This window comes from Meleagris gallopavo, chromosome 13 (genome assembly GCF_000146605.3).
Source record: "Meleagris gallopavo isolate NT-WF06-2002-E0010 breed Aviagen turkey brand Nicholas breeding stock chromosome 13, Turkey_5.1, whole genome shotgun sequence".
NCBI classification, from domain to species: Eukaryota; Metazoa; Chordata; class Aves; order Galliformes; family Phasianidae; genus Meleagris; species Meleagris gallopavo.
Window position 1 is genome coordinate 1,814,010 of NC_015023.2, and position 7,064 is coordinate 1,821,073.

Below are 7,064 nucleotides of genomic sequence, written 5' to 3' on the forward strand. Positions count from 1 at the left end.
TCTGAGAATTGATGAAGCACGGCATACATCCCATCTATAACAGTCACCTTCCACTTTCTCCTTGTTAGGAACTGTTCAGCACCCACAGAGCTGAAAGGGTTTATGTCTTATAAAAGCAACAGACAAGCTATATTTCATGAGGACTGTACAGTGTAAACACAAGTGTTTGTAGCTAAATTTCCATGGTAACAGCAAAAAAAATTGGTTATAGTATTCTCAGAACTTGCTCTCCATTCTTCCTTAAACTGGAGTAACTCTTTATTGCTTTTCACTAGTGCAGAGCTGCAGAAATATTTTTAGTAATTTAATCTCATATTTAAATCAATCTGAAAATGAGTTGACTTGAGTTTGCCGAAAGATATCAGGCAAAGCTTTCATTGATTTGATTTTACTCATTATGGAGAAGTTACACCGTCTAACAACAAGAAAATGTCCAAAAATGCTAGAAGAATTTCATTATTTCATTTCAATTTCATTATCACTATTCTGAATTCAATTGAAAAAAAATGCTGCTGTTTGTGGAACTGTGAAGGCTTGCAGTCTTTCAACTGTAGTCTGAATGATATCATTAATTATACATTCAAAGGATCTCAAAGCAGATCAAAAAAATTATTCTTACAAGTCCTGCGGTGTTGCAAGAGGCAGGCATAATTCAATGTATTGTACAATAACTGAGGAAGGGGTTAGTGATGGCTATGAATTTACATATTCATCTAGAAGTCAAAGTCAATAGCAACTGGTTTTCTCTGGAGTTGTGGTCTGCCTTACTGATAGGTAGAATGAGCCTGGCAAAACTCAAACTTCAACCCAGCATTTCTTGATTCCCAGACAACTTATGCAGCCACTGTACCATATCTTGACATTTTTTGATAATACAAGTTTAAAAACCTTCTTATGGCAAAGCCAGGTCTTCTACCACAGCTACTTTTAAAAGCAGACAATGTATTGCCATTAGATGTAAGAGCAATGCTGTCTTCTTCAATCACATCCTAAGGTCTACTGCTTCTTTAAAATGAATTGACAAAAAAATTAAATTCTTTCAATAAGGAAAAGTTCCAGGCAGGTAACAACAGAGAAGAACACACTTCAGTAAGGAAAAGGAGTGATAGAACAAGAACTTCATACCCTCCCCCCAGTGTGCCTGGACAGTACTCCAAGAAGATGACTTCTACACCTACTTCCTCTTAATATCAATCTTCAGCAAAAATTTAAATTTAATGTCTTTTCAGAGACCCTTGCTGCTTGAGAATGAAGATTGTTCTCCATATTTTCACATTAATGTTTTACCCATGATTCCAGGTTCAGTGGCCAAAATGACAGGTCCATTATTATTTGAAGGAGAGCTCCCAAAGATCCAGCTGGAAACATTTATATAACAGCAGAGACAGGCAGAGGTAAGCATAAATATAGTGAATAATCAGTCTGAAGTTGCAGTATGGCTTTTTCAACTACCATTAAAAAAATTTGAGTATAGAAATGGTTTTGTTAATATGCATTAAGAAAATTTAACATGTAAAATAAGATCTTTAAAGATAAGGCCAGAGGAACAAAATCTTTTGACTGCTAATAACTTGGTTTCACAATTCAAAGATTTATGTCCCTGCTGACACATTGCCACTCTTACTGGAAGAATCTGGACAGTGTGAAAATGCTATTGTCTCTTCTAGAGAAAGATGGAGTAGATAAAGTGATAATCAAAATCATACAGGCAGCCTGTGACTAATCTAGGATTATATTCTGTTAAGTGCCTTATCCATTTAACTCCTTCCTTAAAGATTCAGCTCCTGATAACAATCACATAAGTGCAGTTCTACTGAAGCCAGAAAGTCTGTATGGAATAAGAGAACTTGACTCTCAACAACAAAAACAGTGAACTTTCAAATGAGACTGAATCAGACCTTAGCTTTGAATTGAAACATTAGCTCTCTAGATTTTTACATCAGTATTACATATTTTACGCGGAGTAGTTTCTATGAGACCAAATCTTATCTTTCACTTTGTTTCCCTAAAATAGTACAGAAATCAACACTAATTTACCTGAAAACAATCAGAATGAAAACCTCAGCCTCTGGCCCAGTAAGAACTGAAAGATTTGGGGCTAGAAGTTGCTCTGCAGGGCCCTCAGAAAGAACGGTGAGCACAAAAAGCAGCTGGGACACTCCTATAGCAAGGGGGGGGGCCTGACAGCTACACTGATATTAAGCAAAATTGTGCTTTTAATACCCTTCCATGCCTTCTTGAACTTGGTCTAACAATCCACCTACCTATAACTACCACTAGTAAGAAGGAATACTGAGCCAAGTAGATAGACATGCAGGTCTTATTGTCAACAACGTCTTGGATTTTTTAGATGTCTTACTATGATGCAACTGTCCCACTTTTTGAAGCAGATAGAACACAGTTTACTGATGTTTCAGTGATATAAGAACATGTGATCCTTGATATTTATAGAAAGAGCCCTGGGACTTCCATACATCAGGAAAGCCTGCAAGCTGCCATCTGGGATTCTGAAGTCTATTTTATGTCAGTGATACGCATTTTATCTTCAGGGTTTCGATTTTTCTCTTTGGAATACAAAAAGCCAAGAATAGTTCAAGCAATGAATGCATTTGAAGATCTGTATAGAAATGATTTCCCTTTTTAAAATACTGTAATTTGATGCATGAACAATACTTGTCATGAGAGTTTATAAACAGAAGGTAATGTTAGCCAAATTTCACAGATTTTGATTTAAGACTGAAGCCTTAGCACGTTCTGGTGATGCTACATTTCCTAACTAGATAGGCTAGCAGTTCAGCAGTTTGGAGTTATCTACCAGCACAGTCCACATGTTTCGTGAAGCAGATAAAGGTAAGTTTATATTGATCACTCCAGCACAAGACACAGTAGAGGTAGAAAAGGAAGAAGTTTTATCAATTAGTTGTGCACTGTCAGATTTTCTCCCCTTGTTTTCACTGTTCTGCTAATAAAGTGTGTTTTGTATAATCAATAAAAAAATACTGAAAAAAAGAACTGATAAAGCACTGAAAACTTTAATGTAACAAATTACATAGCCTGTGCAGCTTATAGAACAACAGTAGTTATTAGTGATCTCTGCGTGTGTGACTGAATGCAAATACTCATATGCATTGTTTTGTGTCTTTAAACTTTTGCTGGGGTAAATTTCTTTGTTCTTTTGTCTTGCACTATAATTTTCACTGCTTTAATGCATGTGAGCCATCTGTGTAGGTGTGCATGCATATCTACCTGTTCCTGAACAAAGCTATGTTTGATGAATGGTCAAGAACACATTTGTATAATTTGTTCACTAAGTCACTGAGTCACAGGACAGCTAACCAACACAAGATGTTAAAAAAAGCAGAATGAACACCCCTAGACCATGAAATTATTCTACATACCACATGCACACAGACATGTTCACATTCAGGTTGTGCTGAGAAGAAAGTGCTGCTATCTTTTCAAAGCCCCTCTCTCAATCAGATCACATTTCTATCTCTAGGATAGGATATTATTATAAATCAATGGGTAAAGATATGAAGTGCCAGATATCAAAAGAATTGCAGTAACACAAGAATTGAGCATGCTAACTTTAGTGTTTGCATACCCATAAGAACACCACCTGGCTCCTGAAGCTTGTGGGACAACTCAGAGCTTTGACTCACTCTTTCATGTTTGATAAGGTTCTCTTTGATTACTGCAAAATTATTTTTTGAAAATATGATTTTCTTAGGTTAGAAAAATGCTCTGATGAATTAATCCCAATTTGAATTAGATTGACAACATTTTAATTGAAATCTCAGTGTTTGTTTTTAAAATACCACGAGATCTTTATGGCAAGATAAACAGCACAAAACATAGAAGTGATTCCAGGCAATTATCCAGGTAATTATCCACCAAATAAGATGTTGTCCTTATTATAGAAGGTGCAATGTTTGGTCTCAGGGAGGACAGATTAACACGCCAGACTTGGAAACTTTACTCTAATTGCTAGCTGTCAAAGGAGTGCTGACATCTTGGAGAATTGCACCCTGGAGTATTGAATAATGTTCAGTTACTCTACAACATGACCACTTCCATACGTAGACAGCTATGACAAAGGTTCAGGGTATAACTAACTTTGTTCCCACTACATTCAGTGATAAAAATTTCACTAACTTCACTAGGAGAAGAATCATGCCAACTGCAGCCTGATACTTTGTCACAAAGATTACTTCATTGTTTTGAAATCTAATTGCACTTCCACAAATCATGTTAAGTGGTGGATGTATTGCATAGAATATTTGTTAATCTCTCCCTACTCCACTTTTTATTTCTTGAATTCAGATGGTGAATTTATCCTAAATTGGTATTGTAGGATTACTAAGAACATGAATACTGTGTGTATTTATAAAGTTCATGGCAGCATTGGGCTTTAATTGCCTAATCTCTCTAGGTAATATAATAATGGAACTAAAAGAATATTAAATTCGTTAATTCTAGATTAAAAACTGGGGGAAACCCTCTGAAGTCTAAATGACCCACAGATCAGTCCCATGAGCATCTGTATGCAAAGGTACAACAGGATTTTTGTCAGGGAAGAAATCGAATGAAGCTCATGAACCAACTGGTTAAAATAGGCTTAGATTAAGAGGCTCTAATAACCTGCAGGCAATTCATATAGAAAGATAGAATTGCCCCCCAAAAAACAATTGCGGTACATAAAAGGTTCTAAGTGACACTAGGGTTGCAAAGTCTATTTTTTATTCAGGATAATTCAGAGGTTAAAGTTCTAGAAGAGATTTGTCAGTTAAAATCAGCTTCTAAACCTAAATCTCTAAATTTAAACCTCTAAGTTTAACCTCTAAGTCAAAACCTCTGAGTTACCTAATAATTTCCATAAGAAATAACCCAGACTAACCATGAATTTTCTAGTGTCATTCTGGATTTCTCTTGGAATGGAAAACCAAAACTCACTATTCCTATTTTAACCTCAGACACCAGACTAGTTCTACTAACAAATACTAGGATAATGGTAGTTCCTGGAAATATCCTTATCTGGAAATAAGGATACTACTTCTAGCAGCAGGCATCTGGAAAAACAACAGGAACTTCCACTTTTTTTTTTTTTTTAATTGCATTTTCATCCATAAAGATCTGTCTATATTTTGCTTTTTGCTGTGGGTTCCTCTATTGTGATACTATATGACAAGGTCAACAGCATCAATACTGAATTGTCTTCATGTAATGCAATCTGGCAAATTCGAAATGATGTGCCCAGATATTTACCAATCTATGGACTAATCTTGTCCAGCATGCTCACTTTTTAATAATGTATGATCTAAGATTATTTACAGGCAGTCCAGCTCTGTGTCTCATTCATTAATCTGCAATTCCTTTCTTCTGAATATCTGAGGTAAGCAGCATTTATGAAAATATCTTACTGACTGTTCCAAGCTTTCCTTTCACAGCTACGATTTTTTGTCCTGTCTGTTGGGCAAAATACACAAGCCTTTCTGAGGTTAAAAAAACAAACAGACAACACCACCAACAAAAACTACGAGGAAAGAGGACTTTTCTCTGACTGTAACATTAACATTGGACACAGTCACCACTGTGCCCTCACCTGGGGTGTACTGTATTAAATTTAGGTATGTAGAACTCACCTTTGGTGTTCTACTTCTTATTTAACTCACAAGATCACTTCACAAGGTAGACAGCTCATTTTTCTGCTGTGAAATCAAAGCCCAGATTGTTCTACTTGTCCTGCACTTTTATATATATTGTAATATATATATATCTCCACCTTATCTAGCATCTCATGAAGAATATCTGAAAAAAAAATCTGGAACAAAAAGCAGCAGCACTTTTAAAATTCCTTTCCCTACATTATTATAAGAGGAAAGGAAAGGGAAGGAAAAAGAAAAGATTCAGAGCAAATGGACAGTAGATTACCAAAGGTCCAAAGGCAAAATCAGTTGAAAACTACTTTCACTTTCTCTATCAATTCTTCTGGAATAGTCATTTACTAAAGTATCTCCCTCCTACATTGCAGTACCAGCCCCTTAATGGTTATTTGTAACATAATAGCACCTACTAACCTACACTGTATCAGTACTTTGTAAAGACAGAATTAGGGAGTCCTCACTCCATGCAACTTAACAGTCCAGTCATTCTGTTTTAATGGAATCTTACTTCATCGATATAGAAGAACTGGATGAAGATCCAAGTCTAAACTCTGTTCCCTAACAGCAGCTGGAACATTTCTACTTATGTACTGTTGTCTACTGCCACCACTGCCAAACACTACCACTTTCCATGGAGGAAAAACAGAATAAAAATTGAAGAAAATACTCAGTTCACTGTAATTCAGTTTCCAACTAACATCATAAAAATAGACTTTTTTTTTAATCTGGAAAAACTTCCCACAATGCAATATAAAGCTGCAGAAGAGATGAGAAAATACAAACATTAAACAAAACAAATTCTCCTATTTTCTCTTTTCTAACATAGAGTCTTAAACTCCTGGAAATTAGTGTTCAGTCTTTCTCTCAACTTTAATCAAGTAATTTGCCTGTAATTGAAGTGGCAACTGGCATTACAGAGTAAGTATACAATTAAGTCATTGCACTTGTAAGAATAACATCTATTATTTCTAGTTCTTCATTAGGAAAAGATGGGGCTGCCAAGATGTGGTTTTGCACTTCTCTTTGGCTATCCTCTTTCCCACACTCATAGGAATCCTGTTTGGTAGGGCTGTAAAATGCACTATACAGATCCATTTTTCTTCAGTTTTAAGAGTCAACAATAGAGGTTGTTAGAAAACTGGATTTTGTCCTTGGTCTATATGAGTCACTAATAAAGGCAATGAAGATGAGAGATGATCTTTCAGTAATTGCATAATGCAGTACATCCTTATTGGTTTACCTCTGTGTACACCAGTCTTACATTTCTACTGACGTCAATGAAAGGGCAAAACCTGGGCTTTTTAGTGCTATCAAGGAAAGTGCTTATACTCTTAAACAGACAGCCAGGTAAGTGATAATATCCTTTTGGTGAGGGCAACAAAGCTTTTTTTTTTTTTTTTT